The following is a 19,523-nucleotide window of genomic DNA, read 5'->3' as shown; positions in this document are numbered from 1 at the left end:
CGAATGCCACAAGTGACACGCAGTGATCGGCGCCATACAGTGGGTGGTGTGTGTCTGTCTTGTTTTCGTGCATGGCTCGTTATCTTCCACGAATGATAAATGTCATGCGTGTTATATAAATGCAGGCGGTTAAATGGGATAAAATTATGGCTCTTGTGTCAATGATCGTGAAATTTTCCAAAGCCTGACTACAGATGACACGCAGATTTCGTCCTTTGATGGAGAGGCCTGTGTCATCCGCAAACAAAGATTTTTGACATCCCTTATGTAACTCAGGTAAGTCAGATGTGAAAATATTGTATAATATTGGTCCCAAAATGCTGCCTTGGGGAACACCAGCTCTTACAGGAAGTATTTCAGACCTGGAGTTCTGATAATTAACCTGAAGTGTACGATTTGACAGTTAACTTTGGATTATTCGAACAATGTATGTTGGAAAACTAAACGTTGTTAATTTTCCAATCATTTTCCTTCATGTCGAATAATTTCGAATGTTTATTCTAAATCTAAAAAAGCAAGACCAGTAGAATAGCCTTCAGATTTGTAGGAACAAACCAATTTAACTAAGTGAATCCATGGCGTGTTTTCGTCTTTCTTGCTCATGTTTTCTGCAGTGCAGAATAACATGCCGCACATCAAGTGACGTAGCACGGTAAATGGCTTAGCATGGCGAACCATTGGAACCTGTGTACCTGCAGGAATAAAATTGACCGCTTTGTGCGGTTCTTAGCCTCTTGCCCAGCAACTCCTATCCCTACCTCCTCGTGGTACTAGCCGGGAACGAGTAACCTTAGAGAAGATCGGGTAATCAACCCCGGTGGGAACTTTGGTCGTATGCTGGCAGGGAAGGGCAGGGGGGGGGGGGGGGGGATTTGCTTTTGCTTCTGCAAACCTGGGGCGATTGTACTCCATGTCAGGGGCGGCTGATCATCGTCCGATTACCAGAGAAGTACTTTAAGCTAAACATTTAGGGGGAATGGTCCACCGGAAATCTAGGGAGTTCGTGTCAGGCGCTGTAAGCCAACCGTAAAAACACATCAGCACAGGAACGTCAACGAGAGAATACGGACCGGAATAATCGGCAAAGACCACAGCAACGGAAATGGACTAGCGACTGGAAACTCGGTACGTGGACCTGCAAATCTCTCAACTTCATCGGAAGCACAAGCATACTCTCCGATGTACTGAAGATCCGCGGTTTCGGCATCGTAGTGCTGCAGGAGGTATGATGGACAGGTCCGATGGTGCGAGCGTTTAGAGGTAATCATACCATCTACCAAAGCTGCGGCAACACACGAGCTGGAAACAACTTTTATAATGATGGGTGATATGCAAAGGCGCGTGATCGGGTGGTGGCCGATCAATGAACGAATGTGCAGGTTAAGAATCAAAGACTGATTCTTTAACTTCAGCATAATCAACGTGCATAGCCCACACTCCGGAAGCACTGATGATGACAAGGACGCATTCTACGCGCAGCTCGAACGCGAGTACGACCGCTGCCCAAGCCACGACGTCAAGATCATCATAGGTGATTTGAACGCTCAGATTGGCCAGGGGGAGGAGTTTAGAACGAAGATTGGAATGTTCAGAGCCCGCCGGATGACGAACGAAAACGGCTTACGACCTTCAAAAATATGGCACCTTTTTCCAGCATAGCCTCCCGTATCGGTACACCTGGAAATCACCTTTGCAGACAGAATTGCAAATCGATCACGTTTCGATCGATGTACGGCACTTTTCCGATACAACTGACTATTCTGACTATCGTGGCGCTAACATTGACTCCGTACACTACCTGGAGATGGTGAACCTGCGCCCAAGACTATCCGTCATCAACGATGTACGGTACCGACGCCCGCCTCGGTACAATCTCGAGCGGCTGAAACAACCGGATTTCACCGATGCGTACGCGCAGCATCTTGAGGCAGCGTTGCCGGATAAGCGCGAGCTCAATAGGGACCCTCTTGAGGACTGCTGGAGGACAGTCAAAGCAGCTATTAACGACGCTGCCGAGAGCATTTTCGGATATGTGGAACGGAGATCAAGAAACGATTGGTTTGACGAGAAGTGCCAGGAGGTTTTGGAGGAGAAGAATACAGTGCGGGCTGCAATGCTGCATCACGGTACGCGACAAAATGTGGAGCGATACAGACTGAGGCGGAAACTGCAAACCCGCCTATTCCGGGACAAAAAACGCCGCCTGGAAGACGTGGAATGCCAAGAGATGGAGTTGTTGTACCTTTCTCAAGAAACGCGAAAGCTCTATCAGAAGCTCAACACACCCCACAAAGGCTTCGTGCCGCGAGCTGAAATGTGCGGGGATAAGGAGCATCTTGACGGATGGACGCGAGGTGATTGAAAGGTGGAGGTAGCACTATGATGAACACCTGAATGGAGCAGAAAACACAGGCACATAAGGTCAGGACAGCGAAGGCACAGTGAACAGTGGAAACCAATCAGCTCAAACGATAGGGGAAGTTAAAGATGCCATTCAATAGCTCAAAAACAACAAGGCCGCTGGTAATGATGGTATCGGAGCCGAACTTATCAAGATGGGCCCGGACAAGTTGATCGCGTGTCTGCATCGGCTGATAGTCAGAATATGGGAAACGGAAGGAGTGGAAGCAAGACGTTATATGGCCTATCTACAAGAAGGGTGACAAACTGGAGTGTGAAAATTATCGTGCAATCACTATTCTAAACGCCGCCTACAAAGTGCTATCCCAGATTCTCTTTCGCCGTCTATCACCTATAGCAAACAACTTCGTGGGAAGTTATCAAACAGGTTTCATCGATGGTCGCTCGACAACGGACCAGATCTTCTCCGTGCGACAAATCCTCCAGAAATGCCGTGAGTACCAGGTCCCTACGCACCATTTCTTGCATAACTTCTGATCTCGCCCTAAAAGCCATTGGTAACTATGTGTGTAGCTCATTGTTTCTGAGCATTTGAATGGATTTTCATGTTATTTCACAACGCTATGGGGAAGAAAGGATCATTATCTACCTGCCCGTTATGTTGGTTTGGATGCTTATTCTTTCATTTGCTCAGAAACAACGAGCTTCACACGTGGCTACCAATGGCTTTTAGGGCGTTATCTCAGAGTATGCGAGATTTGTTCATCGATTTCAAGGCGGCATACCGTAAGGACGCCATTTAACAGCATTTCAACATGTTAAATTCTATCAAAAATCAATCGTTTGATATTTTTCATAACTTTTTGTGCTAGACGCAAGATAAAGCATTTGTTTTTGTTGGAAAAAAGTTGAAATGTGAAAAATGTTCAATGGTACCGAATGACATGTGTGCCAATGATTCAGGTTTAGGGCGCCATTCACCGCTAAACCTGAGTATGAGGCCTTATACACAGCACTAGTTGGAATCAATTTACTTTCATTAGCTGATTGTTACAACATATTTAAAATTAGCAGCAAAGAAGCATTTTTTGATCTGCCGTAGTAAAATCATTGTTGAACTCATATTTATTGCCTTAAACAGCCTAAAATTATTTTTTAGAAAAGATGTATAAGATAAAATCATATAAATTTCATTCGGATACAACCCTTTTTGGTATACCAATACATGCTTTTAACTTTTATAGCGAAAATTTGTTCAGATTTTTCAAAATAACTCAATGAGCGGTGAATGGCGTCCTCACGGTACGATAGTATCGACCGCGTAGAGCTATGGAATATCATGGACGAGAACAGCTTTCCCGGGAAGCTCACAAGATTTATTAGAGCTACGATTGGTGTGCAAAACTGCGTGCAGATCATGGGCGCACTCCAGTTCGTTCGAGTCTCGGCGGGGACTACGATAAGGTGGTGTGCATTCGTGCCTGTTGTTCAATATTGCGCTTGAAGGTGTCATGCGGAGAGCCGGACTCAACAGTCGAGGCACGATTTTCACGAGATCCGGACAATTTGTTTGCTTCGCGGACGACATGGTATTATTGGGAGAAAATTTGAAACGGTGACAGATTTGTTCACCCGCTTTAAACGCGAAGCAACAAGAGTCGGGCTTATGGTGAATGTGTCGAAAACAAAGTACATGCTGGCAGTGCCGTAGCGTGCGGTTGGCCAGGTTGGCATCCGCCAAGGGCGCAAGCAATCAGGGGGGCGCCAAAATGCGTGGTGCTTTGGTCAATGTTTTGGAAATACACATAAAATAAGGGCATCTTTAAATTCAATGTTTGAAAACATAAACATTATAAGTTCTGAAAGAAATTTCAAATTATAACAATCGATTATAACAAAATATATTGTAAGCATCCTACAAGTTGTTGAAGGATGCTTTAATTTAAAAGAATTTTCAGATAAATCATTTCAAATTTGTTAAAGATTTTTGTGCGCTTCGTGGCCTTGCGGTTAGCGGCGTCAGTCGTCTAGGCGTATTGTGCCACGGGGTGTGGGTTCGATTCCCGCTCCAGTTGGAGAAAAATTTTCGTCAAACGAAAAATTGATCGCTGGGCTACTGGGTGTTTCGTGTTGTCCGTTGCCTAATGTTAGTGATCGTTCAGTCTGTGCAGCCTATGTGCTGAAGACGTTGTAAATTGTCTTTTTTTTAAATAGTTCTTCATGACAATTATTTGTAAATCAGTTTACGCATTGTGCCTGTGTCAAAAAATAGTGTGTAGAAAACGGGCAAATCGAAGCTAATACAGCGGGCGTCACAGAAATCTTGCCTTGAATTTCACACAATCCTCAAGACGCAATTCACATTGAAAGTCATGTCAAATAATCCATAACCCTGATAAAAAATAATAAATTTAAACAGGATGCTGTAGTATTGCTGGACGGTGTTCTCATGCAACTTGTACAAAATTCTCATAGAGTCTTATTCAAAATTTAGATGAAATACTGAGCACAATTATAAAAGAATCGTAAATAAAAGTCGCAGAGAATTGTTTACCATTGAAAGAACATAAAGTTGGTTATTATTCGTTACAATAATCATTTCTCCAAACAAATGCTTTAATAAGAATTTTCTACAAATCAGAGCAAAATTCTCTAATATTTTAAAAAGGTTTAACTGACTAGCTTCAAAACTTCAATTTTGTGAAATTTCCTTATAGTAGAATCTCCCTATTCGCTTTGAGTATTTCATAAAATATAAAACTTCATCTATTTTTTACACAAATTCTTTGAACAACTTTCATAAAATTCAAAATCTTGGAATTTGCTTAGAATCAATTTATTTATTGTTCATTCTTCAAAAAGTTGAAATTCATTGGTTGTTTTTTTTTTCATGTTAACAAAATGTCGATAATAAACTACATTAAGAGATTTATTGAACATTTAAATTGGAATATTGACCATATGTATTATACTTTTGCAAAATAAATGGTTTGGCAATGTCTACAATAATTTATTTAAGAAAAAGAGTTTTACCAAAATTTTAACGATGATAAAAATACAATAGTTGTTACGAATTCACTTCTGACCATATAAACGGTAATTTTATTAGCTATTTATTAAAGGTTAAGATTAATTAGCTCATAACGCGTGGTAAAGATGGACAAATTATGGGTGAAATTATGAAAAAAATCCACGTGCTCGGCTGGGATTTGAACCCAGGACTCTTGTATGCTAGACGAGCGCTTTACCAACTAAGCTATCGAGCCACTTGGTGACCCAATAACTGAGTTGGTTACAAGTTTAGAATTCAAAGTCCTTGGTTCAAATCCCAGCCGAGCACGTGGATTTTTTTCATAATTTCACCCATAATTTGTCCATCTTTACCACGCGTAATGAGTTAATTAATATGATAACCATGCGGATTGGATTACCGAACAGCTCAATATAAGTATCAATTTATAAAGGTTAAGATGTTTTAAAGCTATACTCCAAAACTTTAGCGTTTCGAAACTTGATCGATTGGCTTAAACGGTTGTCTGGTTCTCTAGATTATCTAATTCTTAGTTAATTGGGTTTATTCTACGACTGGCGTGAGGTGACTATTGTCGGTGTCGTATAGCGAGGTGACAATTCTCGACTCGAGTGAAGTGACTCGCCGTGTAAATCAAATGGAGAGTCACTTCACTCGAGTCGAGAATTGTCACCTCGCTATACGAGACCGAGTCGTGGAATAAACCCGAATGCTTAGGCTTTATCATTAAGCCTCCATAGACATTCATTTTTTTTTGTTTTTCTGAAATTTTTAACACTAACTTGTACAATGTTTTGCTGAGATGAACATGCCTTCGACAGAGAATCCGTTTAAAAAGAGATAAAGGAAAACATTGTAAACTTGGCTTTGAATCAGGGGCGCTCAAATGGTTGTTCGCCAAGGGCGCCATGAGACCACGCTACGGCTCTGCATGCTGGTAGGTGGAACAGAGCGCGACAGGGCCCGCCTAGGAAGCAGGATAGACGGGGAAACCTTCGAGGTAGTGGACGAGTTTGTCTACCTCGGATCCTTGCTGACGGCTGATAACAATGTTAGTCGGGAAATACGATGCGTCAGTGCAGTTGAAGTCGTGCCTACTATCCTGAGCAGAAGAAAATAACTACTGAATACCAAACTGAGGTATTCCATAGCAAATAATTTCCAATACTTACAACCTGAATGAGGTATGAATGAGTCCTGCATAAGAGGTAAATTACCTCAAATAATACCTTCTGCATATTCTAAAAATACCAAGATGATAACTAGAGCAGGTATTGTAATACCTAAATAATAATAGTAGTTCAATACCTCCAGCAGTCCTCAATGCTAATGAATACCAAAATGAGGTATTTGTAATTGTTTTAAACATTTTTTAAAACACCATTATAATACCAAAATGAGGTATTGATAACTGAGCAATACCTAATTGGGGTATGATACCAATATATGGTATGCATAAGTTATTGCGAGTTATTCTTTCCTCCTCGGGATGAGCTTCAGAAAAAACTGTGGTCAAGAAAGATTCACCCCCGCACCAAATGCACGATGTACAAAACGCTCATAAGACCGGTAGTCCTCTACGGGCATGAGACGTGGACGATGCTCGAGGAGGACTTACAAGCTCTTGGGGTTTTCGAACGCCGAGTTCTAAGAATGATCTTCGGCGGCGTGCAGGAGAACGGCCTATGGCGGCGAAGAATGAACCACGAACTCGCCCAACTCTACGGTGAACCCAGTATCCTGAAGGTGGCTAAAGCTGGAAGGATACGCTGGGCAGGGCATGTTGCAAGAATGCTGGACAACAACAGTTCGCCATGAATCCAGTCGGAACAAGAAGTCGTGGAGCGCAGCGAGCTAGGTGGATTGACCAGGTGCACCAGGACCTGGAGAGCGTGGGACGAACTCGAGGATGGAGAGAAGCGGCCATGAATCGAGTGAATTGGCCAAATATTGTTGCCGAGGTTTTAGTAATTGATGTAATAAGTAATTAATAAGTAAATATAAAAAAAATAATGGTACACTTGCCCTGCGTCAATTATTTCAGGATGGTTGGTTAGATCTCACCGGTCGAGAACATTTTGCTTACAGCCAATAAACAAACAGATTAATAAACGGTTGGCGAAAAAAAACTCTCCGTAAATAAATAAGTGTCCATAAAAACTATAAACTGAGAAGCTGGCTTTGTTCCTATAATGGTGTAATTCCACACAGAAGAAGAAAGAAGTTAATGTATTCTAACCATGAAAAGAAACAGTTATACGTTAAGATCGATATACTTCCACTGTTCGAACAAGTGTCCTATGGCTCATTAAATCCACAAGATCATATAGGACAGATTTGTCTATTACAACATGCAACATTTTATATCATTTTCTATCAACTTTTGTTTGAAATTGAAGTTCTCATCGAACTAGAGAGAAAAACTCTGCCTTTTACAATAATTACAGTTCAAACTGATGCACTTTAAGGGAAAAAAATTAAAATAGAAGAAAGGACGAGAACACACGGTGCAGTTTTTTTTGGAGAACACGTCAAATGAAAGCTAAAAACCTATACTTTCGAATGATGAAAGATTTCACGTTGCCTTTTTTTGTGATATTATTACTCTACCAGATACACCGTGATAAGTATCTTTACAGCTAATTTGTAGAACCGGCTGCTCTGACACTCGATGACAGTTGGTTAGAAGATTCGTCCATCAGGCAGTATAGTAATAGTATCAGGCAGTATGTAATATAAGAGGCATGACAATATTATAGTAAAATAAAGGATCAAAATCATAAATTCAAACAAACTCCTTAACTACTTTATTCTAAAATGCCGTGACAAAGCCAACCTCAAATTTCAATAATTCCAAAACGAATCCAATCGAAACATTTTGCCACTCCACTCACAAATAGTAATTCAGCCCTTTTCCACAGAGCTCATCCCCGGATGCTGCCGACAGACGATTTAGATAAGAAATATGAACGAAAAATATGCAAAATAATGTCAGCAGCAGATGTGTTTTATGAAATCGAATGCTTACGCAAATCCTTTCGGTTCCGTGTCTGGTGCTGGACCCAGTCCGGTTTCGTCTAGAAAGTTGAAACGAAGGACTCGGGAAGACCGGACAGGAAGGGCTCGGTTCGAATCGAGAAGACCCGACCAGGTGTAAAAATACAATAGTCAGCAAAATATTCGCACATTTCAGTGGGATGGAGTTTAACTTGTGTTTTTTTTCGAAATTTAACTGGCTGAAGACGAGAAAAGTGACCAGGTAATAAAAATGGTTAGACTCTAAATGGTGGAATATTATGAACCGTCGAAAATTAAGATGTTGAACCCGTTTAGGGTAACTCGGTGTAATACGCCCCTCTTCATTTTCACGGTATTGAGGCTTCTTTTGCAAGTAAATATGATGACATATCCTAAATATTCGCGAAAAAATGATGTTGCGCATATATGTTCTTTGAGAAGTATAAACAATCAATGGAAATTCTAAAAATATCGAAAATCAGATTTTTGGTTTAAGATTTTGTTTCTGATAAGGGGAATGGAACCCACTCTTTACTATTGCACTTATTACAAAAACTTTTACCGGAAGCTGAATGCTAACGGACTCTTTTAAGCCTAGCAGGTGGTGGAATTCTCCTTGGAAACATTTCTACAACGCTGTGGACCTTTTTTTCTATGAGAGGGGCATACTGCCCGGGTTGTTTTGAAACGTAAACATTGGGACTGTTTACAGAAAAACATCTTAAGGGGAGCGTATTACACCTTTTTACCTTAATCCTTATTTGATCAAGCAAATATTCCTCACACTGCACACAACGATTAACGTGAACATCTCGAGTAAAGCTGTTGAGATCTAAAGACTATAGCAAGAGATCATAATGATTCCGTCAATCGCTTCCGGGACTTATGACAAGGTCCAAAGGGAATGATGATTATCGACTTAATGACCATTATCTGAAGGACCAGGCACTTCAACTTCGCCACCGCCATCGTCGTCGTCGTCATTGTAATCAAACGAGCAAATTAATTGAATTTCCATCCATAATGGAGTGACACAAGTGTACTTCTTGGTGCACCGGGTATAGACAGAGAAACGACTAATTCTATTTATTACGTTTCCTATTGATACAGCCCACTTGTCTCGTAATGACCCACTGTGGGCGACTTTCTGGTGTGGATAGGATAAGGTGGCAGTGCCGAACGGAACAAGGTATGGACGGCATACAAATTTACACTGTCACTTAAAGCACATGCGAGATTCGATGTCCGAGCATAGGCGAATAACGGGATAGTATCAAGTACAGTGCGCAATATTTTCTCTACTCTGGAAAGTTTATAAAAATACCTAAAGCAATCCCGCATAGAAAAAACACAGTTTCTAATACATTCCACACAGTATTTCTCTTATAACTGTTAAGGTTAATGTTACATAAACAGTAACATTAATGTTGAACAATAATAATTCTAATGATGTAGATTATAAAAAACAGTTTGAGTAATCCATATCAAACAGTGACACTATTTCGTAATGTGCGCACATGGTTGAATTATATGGGGTTAAAACTCGTGAGAAATATTTGAAAAATAAGGCTACCTTTTGCCGAATGGTCTCCGCTTCTATTCGCGCATACCACGTACACATATGTATTTCACCATATTTTACCAATTATCTACAATACGGCAAACAGTTGAACGCTTATATTATACACTCTTACAAAAAACCAATCAGTCGTTTAAGATTCGCTAAGTTATAATTTTATTTTCCAGTCAGCTTGACCAAACACGTGTACTTTTAATGTAACAAAAACGCAATACTAATTGTGTTGGATACTTTTGATCGAAATGCGTGAAGGAAAAAACTTTTTTTTTATTTTACTTATGTGAAAAGGTGAACGAGTTTTGTTCACTGCGTGTAACGTATGCATCTGACGTGGTATTTTTTTAGCGTGTTTGATTTCGATTTGCCGTCAAAATTGAAAAAATAAAATAAAAATAAACCGCCGGGAGTTGTGAGAAGAAAATTTGGATCCTTTGTGTAAACGTAGGAAAGAATCGTTTGTGTGGAGATGTCCGCCCTGATCCAGCACCAGATTGCAAAACTATTGGTGAGTAATATCTATTTGAAGTTTGATTGCAATCTGATTAATTTATTCCTTTAATCAGACAGAAAAAAACCTTGATGCACTCTCCATCAATGTGGGGGAGTGCGCCTGCTGCAAGGAACTCGTTTTCAAGTTAGCGAAGGAAGGTATCCGGAAGCAGAAACATAAGCTGGGAGTGCTAGCTGAATCGCGACACCCCCTCCAAGCAAACATATCGGTAAGCTAGTTTCGTGATCGGGACTCGGTGCACAAAATCTTCGTGTTTCCGTTACTTTTTGTGCTGAAATTGCAGCTGCAGTAACACCAGCGAGAAGCCGGATGTATGACAGATCGGCGAATTGGGAGCTATCAGCAATGTTTCGCCGCCCCGCGTTCATCAAATCAGTGTATAGTAAAACATGAAAATTTATGTGAAAATAGTAAAACGAATGTTACCAATAATAAAACAAATTCAATCATAAGATCGTATTGTTACTTTATTTCAGAACAAGAAACAATAAAACAAGTAGTGTGTTTTTTTTTTTTTCTTATTTTACTTCAAATGGAGACAGTTACATTTTATTTACAACATGGTTTTAGTTTACAAAGCTTTAATATTTCAGTTGAAGTAAAACAAGAACAAACCCATTACTTGTTTTATTTCTTCTTATTGATGAACTCGTGATTTCTACACTTATGGTATAACTACAAAAGACCCTTACGGCATAGGGTGAAAATACCATGCAGCACCGTAAACCAATAATTTAACATACATTATTCGTAATATTGAAATTTTATTGTTGAACTGATTCCAAACTGTTTGCCTTACAGGAAATTGGACAAAAAATGTACAATATATCGACTATTTGGCAAACTGTAAACGAAAAATTTTGTTCTGGAAAATCGAAGATTTCGAATGGTTACATAACTTAACCGCCTATTCCCCACATTGTTAATTTCCGAATAACAATTTCCGAAATAATTAAAACCGTTCACCGTAGGGTTGGTTTATTGTTACTTAGAATGTTAAGTGAAACGATTCAGGAACTGTCGCGAATGGTTGTAGACAGTACGGGAAACAGTAATTGTATTGTTCATAGTTATGCGGGATAAAACAGCACTTCTCAGTTATTCATAAACAGTATTGAGGGAATTCAAGCCAGATGTAACAAATATATCAAAAGTCTATATCCACTTATTAAGAGCGTAAATTTTGGCCTTGCTTCTTATTTCTGTAAAGTTTCCGTGATATAACTATAAATGGCCACTGAACATAATATTTAAAATTAAACTCTGTAGTACATATTGAGTCATAAACTTGAACAGAAATTAGTATTAATATTTGACGAAAAAATTTGTGTTCTGATATCTGTTATGTTGGCTGTTAGTTCAGCCAATACATTTATTAAATTATGAGATTTCTTTCCATTTTGTTATCAATTTCAGCTGGGGGTGGATACCACAAAAAGGGTAAGGCGGGACCATAGGTAGGGTGGAAGGCATTGCCTACCTTGAAGCAAATTTCGCATGCAGTCCCGGTTGTCGTTTGTGTTACATTGCGGCTGTATGACGATGATGATGATGACGAAAACAGCGGAGGCTGACAGTAATAATCGTCGTCGGAAATGCTCAATCGAATTGCGTTTGTGGGCAATGAGGCACGATGATGACGAGAGAATACACACAGAGCGGGTTCGTTATCGGTTTGGTGTTGGTTAGGTTTACGATACATATTTATTCACAATGTGATGTGGTGGCAGTGATATGGATTGGTTCGTTTTGGGTTTTAAACACTCCTTGGAAAGCGGTAAATACACTTTAAAAACGATAACACCACAAAGGGAACAATTACATTTTACAACAACAATTCAAGTTGAAATGTGCGCTGAATGTGAAAGCATAGATGTTGCTTCATCTGAGAGACAAAAACCACATTTTGATTATCGGCAACCAAATTTCAAACGCCAAATACACAGTATTTTTCTAACAAAACACATCAATGAAAACATTCAGATGATTCTTTGTTATGCCCGCTTCCCGATGACGAGACTTCCGAGACTGAACAAACAATATCGCCAATATCAACAATTCAATTGAACACGCCTCAAAATGCGACTGATTAGGAGCTGCCGAAGAGATTCACTAGCAGTTCTTATGGAAAAATTGCTGAAGAGAATGAGGCTGCCGACAATAGTCACACTGACAAGGGATGTTCGCAACGTTGTAAAAACGTTTCCACAAGCATTTTGACAAGTCTGTCGGTGTGAATCGGTAAAGGATTGAGCAACGCATAAATGTAAACAGACAAACACGGAATTTGTCTGATGATGTCCGAGAAAATTACAAAAGAAACGCGGCATCGGATTAGACTGCCGAGAATACGTAAGTTCCCCTACCTAAAGTATATTTTCAGTGTAGGGAATTTGGAAATTCGCTCCGCATCTAATCGAACCGGCAGCGATAAAGGATGATGGAATATGATAACAGCTATCAGCGGATGATGAACGTGATATTTTGAAAACCACAACTTGTTTTTGAAGCTTACCACGCAGGCTGAATGTTTTGATAGCGACTTTTGTTGTGCAGAGCATTAAAACAGACAATAATCTCACTCGTTCAATTGTCAAGTATTGGGGCCAACTAGTATTGCAGTATTGTTGAAAATCACCGTCAAGCATGCAAACATTTTCAGATACCCTAGAAATAGAGTGTTGTTTTCTGTTCGGAACATAAACCACTGCGACCAATATTTGAGTCAGAAAGTCAAGAAATGACACCGATATTGTCCATGCATCAGAATCCTAGTCCTCACTTCTTCAAACTTGAGAACTAAATAAATAAAATATTAGAAAGTAAATTGTTGAATTCGACTCCACTTTTCCTTTTCTCAAGATTATTCGTGGTCAACTGGGAAAACCGAGACTTGCCACTTTAACAAGGTTTAAAATGTAACAAAGACTAATAACTGTTCCTTTGATTAGGGGAACTGGGGGTAATATGCCCATAGGGGGCAAGGCAAAACGCACCACCATCGATTTGGACGAACGATGTGTTTTAGAATGCTTTTTTCCACCCTACACACTCAATCTGTTCGGTAAAAATAACTGGGTTTTGGAACTACCGAAAAAGTCAGTAAACTAAAACAAAATGTCAGAAATCGAAAAACAGATATTTTTCACAGAAATTTTGCAGAGAGCTTTCTTTTTATATCATATATCGATAGAAAATAAAACATGGTGGAATTTGCTTTTCAATTACGCGTGGCGACAGTTTTCGTTTTACTGACTTTTTCGGTAGTTCCAAAACCCAGTTTTACCGACCCCAGTAATTTAATCTAAGAGTGTAGATCATAGAAAATGGATAAAAATGCTTCTCCTAATATATGTTTATGTTTTTTCTAAAGAAAATCGTTTAAAACGTTTTTCGCTGTTTTCGTTGCAATTTTGTGCGATTTTCAATGTCATTTTTTAGGTCGATAAATAACCAAATTTCTGAAACTATTGCCGAGAGCCAACTTGTGCACTGTCATAGTTTGTATTACATGCAAACATACATTAAATTTGTCCTTAAAAAGCTAACATACTCAATCACGATTTGCTTGTTCGGTAATTTTTTATACTTGGTAGGAATTGTAAATTATAAAAAATACCGATTTTTCAGCTTTCTGACTAAAAACTTCTGAGGTTCAGTAATAATTTTTACTTTTTACTGAACTACGGTAGCTGTCAGACCCAATTTTGCAACATAACCGAACAGGCCGAAAAGTCAGTAAAAACAATTACCGACTATTCAGTAGTTGATGTTTTTTTACTGACTTGTCGTCAAAATCAAATCAAAACAAACTGATGCGCATGCGGGAAAGTGTCAAATGAGAATCTCCTGCTATAGAATCGACCGGCGCCGGAAGACACGGTTATTGCAACCAAACTTTTCCTGCACCTATTTTGCGCTTTCTTGTGGTAAGTAGTCGAAATTTAGTGACAAAATCAACCATTTTAAGCAGCCAAAATGGCTCAGCACGATTTTAACTGCTTACGTTGGAAAATTCGGTTGGTTTCCATACAGGAAGTAAATTCATCTGCATCATTGAGTTTGCCTCTTGTATGCAAACCAACCAATAATGATTTTGTCACACATTTTTCGATGACTTCCACTGAGATATAAGCATACCGTAGATGTTTATTCGTACGAAAAATGCATGTCGATGTTCATGTTCATGTCGATTGGGTTTTAATTTGTATTGATTTCTGAAAAAAAAAAGGATCCGGAGAAGCAAAGCATGAAGCATGGGAAACTGGAAAGCTAGTAAAAACGCTCAACAATTTTACTGACTAAGTCAGTTATTTCCATCAATCAAAACATATTTTGGTTTACTGGGATTTTTCGGTAATCGTAAAAAATACCGAAAAAACCGTAGTTCCAAAATCCAGTAAAATTTTACTGGGGTAAGTATTGAAGGACCTAAACTTTAATCAACTCATGGGGCAAAACGCCCACCCTTATTTCATAATACCAAAACAGCCGTTTGAATCCAAATTCCACCAAACGCAATACCACGTTGAAGTTACGCAAAAATTGGAACCTCAAATGTACATTTTTCGCATCAGCATGTATACAGTGGGATTTCGTATTTGGCAACACATTTGAAATTTTCAGTAACCAAAAACTGAAACGGGGCAAACTCGGAACACTTTTTTTATATTTCAAGAATATCATTTGATCGTTGTAACATCATCATTATGGAACCAAAAGATGGTCAAACTTCCAGAAGGTTCACTTTGAAGCAGATTTCCGTAGGATAGGGCTATGCTGCGTTCCACACACTTTTCGTTGTTGAAGTATCTTCATTAAGTTTTATAAGCTTTGTTTATTTTTTATATTAAATACATAGGCTATGTTAAAACAAAAATCGTATAAGTAACCTTTATTCAAGAACTGGTCAATTCCTAAAACTAGTGTAAGATGTTACAAAACTGAATGATTTTTCTAATTTATTGAACATGGTCAAAATTCGGTAATTTGAATATAGCTCTTGTATAGTAAGGCATCTATTATGGAATGATTGACAACTTCAGTCAAAGCTGTACATCTTCTTCTTCTTTCTGGCATTACGTCCCCACTGGGACAGAGCCTGCTTCTCAGCTTAGTGTTCTAATGAGCTCTTCCACAGTTATTAACTGAGAGCTTACTGTGCCAATGGCCATTTTTGCATGCGTATATCGTGTTGCAGGTACGATGATACTTTATGCCCTGGGAAGTCGAGAATATTTCCAACCCGGAAAGATTCTCGACCGGTGGGATTCGAACCCACGACCCTCAGCTTGGTCTTGCTGAATAGCTGCGTGTTTACCGCTACGGCTATCTGGGCTGCAGTGTTGACCAGACTCATTTCCCCGAAATTCGAATTGTGAAGCCATGAACTGTTATAACTGTGCGTTGTATTCCTGAGATGGAGGGGGAGGTGGTTGGGCTTGAGTGTTGCACATGGGATCCGACAGTTTCGATCTCGATGGGCCGCAATTCAAGTTTCGGTGAAATGATTCGCACTCACTCACTCACTCATTTCATTTCACCGAAACTTTAATCGTGGCTCTCTGGGATCAAAATTGATCGATTTTGTGTGCAGTACTCAAGCTTACCCAGACAACCAGAAGTCGCATAGCAGCATACGACGAAAGTCATTTATTTGTACAAACTGCATCACTCCCGCACTAAATGGTGGGTGAAATTGTTTGATCGATGAGGTTCCTCGCATAAAACGCTATTTTATGAGTTCATATGTGCATTTCGTTTCGTTCCGCATAGTTTTACAAAGTAAGTCGGATCAATCCGTAGCAGCTGTCAAATAAACTTTGTTATCATAAATAAAGTCGCATAAGAGTATAGACCAATTCGCAAGAAAATCTACACACTCGCATTGCATGTTATGTTTCATCATATTAAATATGTACGTAAATCGCCTCCACTTTTGTACGCATAAGGCCTTTTCGCGACATCTTATGCGTGAAACTTTGCACATATAAGCATCGCATAAAGCAAAAGGTGATTCGGTTATACGTACATTTTGGTTGTCTGGGTAACCATCTGCTTTTCTATCTTAGTAGGATAGAGCATGATTGTAGTAGTTCGTGGCTTCGTAGTTCGGAAAATGTTATTTTCGGGTAAAATGAGTCTGAGCAACACTTCTGGGCTGTACATGTAAAATATAATATTGTTCGGAATAGAATATTGAGAAAGCCTTCAATAAAATTTTCCATTTCCCACGATTGTGTACACAAATAAGCTTCTTATCACTGAGTTTTAGCTGTGGTTGAGAAGTTGAGTTTGTTGATTCAGCTGCGTTGATAAGTGGGATCTTGCAGGATTCATCACTGATCACCGGGGTAACATTGATCGGAATGTCTCATCTCGTAATAAGTTGGTATCATCATTTATTAATAAAACATTTCCAAAGCATGAATGTTGCTTCTGCCGCTTAGATTTATGAGGTAATAAAATTTAAGATTTTTGCAAAAATTGCGTTAACTTTATGCGTAAATTTGTCAAGTTTGTGAAACACTGATTTCAATGGTTAAGGATGACACTACCGAAAATTCATGTCTCACATAAGCTCTGCAACGATATGAGCAAGGAAAATGCGATTCTCACTATAAATGACATCGCCAAAAACGATTCCGCTGTCAAAACTTTTATAAGTATGTTCAATTAAGCAACATTAACGAATTACTGTTAATAATGTAGAATTCCCTGAAGAAATTGCCTACCTTTAGGCGTATTCTGCTGTTAGAGGTGTTTTTTATATTAAAATAACTCAAAAAGTGAAGGAGATGGAAGCGTTTGGACATCATATTCGGCTTCAGGGGCCACGATTTATGTAAGTAACGACATTTTCAATATTACGTTGTTTACATGGATGATCAATGTTACCCCAAATCAGCCAAATGAAAAAATCACATAAAACATTTATGGAAACATGCTTATATCTTTCAAAAAACAAAATACAGTATATAGTCACGAGCTATGGGTGGCAGTACTTGTTTTTAAAATATAAAACTAACAACATTTACATTTTTGGATGAAATATTTAAGAAATATCCTAAAAACTGATCAATGTTACCCCGGATTACGGTATACGATAAACAGTCTCTCATAATGTGCAGCATGTTATAATAGTTACAGAGAGCGATACGTGAGAAATTCTCTCAATTTTTGCAGGATTCAACCCCTGATCTTTGCTCCATAACACACCACGTTGGTGATTTACCCGCGTTATGGATCAAAATGAGGTGTTAAAAACATGTAGAGTGTTTGACACATTGAAGCCAAACCTCAAATTTTCAAGAGCACAAATCTAAAGAACTAAACCGTTCAAGCTGAAAATTTGATCGATTGGTCACAACCAGCGTGTGACCAATCAATTAACTGGTTCCCTAGATTCGATACTTTGAGGTTTTGCTTCGATGCAATTAAGGTATTAAACTTCTCTGTCAAGTTTGACAAGTTACAAAAACTTAAGTAGTAGTATACCATGACGCAATACCCGGACACTTAAGCAGTCATAAATGTTCAAGCCGCATTTTATTTTATGAAATAGTTTTATGTAACCAACAGTTTAACCCGTATCTAACCGGGTTAAGAAAAATTATTCAAAACATTCTCGTGAAGCTATTTTCAATCCGATTTGCAAACTTCTTTCACTATATGAAACCCAAACTCTTCTTTTTTCCTATGCTGGAGAAAGTGGTCCAAAATTTTGCCTGTGGCCGGAGTTATTCCGGTGTCCTCCTGCGTCAAGTCGGGTAAAAAATTGATCAACTTCCTTTCCCGAACAGTTTTAAAATACTAAACTGTCATTTAACAACTCAAGTTTTGTAGGAACAGTCAATCGTACAACATGAAAGATATTCGAGTGATTTAAGGAGTCTCTTTCATGGAAGTTTCCTCCAAAAACTGAAATGTGCCTTCCGGAAGATCCGGAACATCCGTAAAAATGGTCAAATCGTTTAAAATGACTTGGAAAGCCACGTTTCTTTTCAATCTCACTAGTTTTCAACATACATGGACATAACCAATGCTTTGAGTGTATAACATCATATATGGCCAATGGGGGGCTCACTGGAAGATCCGGAACATCATTGTTTTCACGTGCCATGAACAGTATCAGTATTTAGGCCACCATGTGACTCTAGTTGGCTACTGAGTGGTACATCGAACGATCCGGAACGTCGGTAAAACTGGCCTTGTCATGAAAGATGACTTGAAAATTCTCGTTGTTTTATTTTTTCACTAGTTTTCTACATTCAAGGACGAAACTAATATTTCAAACGCTTTATGATCAGCTATGGTCACTTGGGGGTTTACCGGATGATCCGGAACATCCGGAAAAGTAGCGAATTAGCGTAACTCATTTTAAAAACTTGCAATTCATCTAAAACTTGTTAATTTTGCGCACTATAAACAGCATCAGTATCGAGTCTACCATGTCGTCTTAGTTTGTTACTTAGCGGTCTCCCGGACGATCCGGAACATCCGTAAAACTGGGGTAAACATAATAGACGTCCTGTAAAGTCACGTTTCTTCAAATTATGTTTGTTTTTTATATCCCAGGATGTAATCAATATTGCCAACATTGTATGACCAGCTATGGGTACTTGTCTGGCCTTCAAGAATGTGGCCATTTGTAGCACCTATTTCCAACATAGCCTCCCGTACAGATACACCTGGAGATTACTACAGCAAGCAGAATCACAAATCGACCACGTTTTGATTGATGGACGGCACTTCTCCGACATTCTCGACGTCAGGACTTATCGTGGCGCAAACATCGACTTTGAACACTACCAGGTAATGGTAAAGCTGCGCCCGAACTCTCCGTCGTTAACAACCTCCAGTACCATACGCCCGCCTCGGTACCTTGAGTGACTGAAGCAGTAGGATATCGCTACAGCATACGCCCAGCATCTCAAACAAACGTTGCACGCTTAGCCTGCTCAACGTAGCGCATGTGTAAAAACTACACAGAATGAGGCAACCAATGCAGGACTCTCTGGCTG

At 39.3% G+C, this 19,523-nt stretch overlaps 1 long non-coding RNA gene across 1 annotated transcript; it reads left to right on the top strand.

The window, feature by feature from the left end:
* The first annotated feature begins 9,759 nt into the window (after window positions 1-9,759).
* On the top strand, window positions 9,760-10,952 carry LOC110675407. Its single transcript, XR_002499454.1, has 2 exons — window positions 9,760-10,494; window positions 10,553-10,952. It is a non-coding gene; the product is annotated as an uncharacterized LOC110675407 (long non-coding RNA).
* Window positions 10,953-19,523: the final 8,571 nt, after the last annotated feature.

Source organism: Aedes aegypti, chromosome 2, assembly GCF_002204515.2.
Source record: "Aedes aegypti strain LVP_AGWG chromosome 2, AaegL5.0 Primary Assembly, whole genome shotgun sequence".
Classification (NCBI taxonomy): Eukaryota; Metazoa; Arthropoda; class Insecta; order Diptera; family Culicidae; genus Aedes; species Aedes aegypti.
Note: the sequence above shows the minus strand (reverse complement) of the source record. Positions and strands in the feature narration are given on the sequence as shown.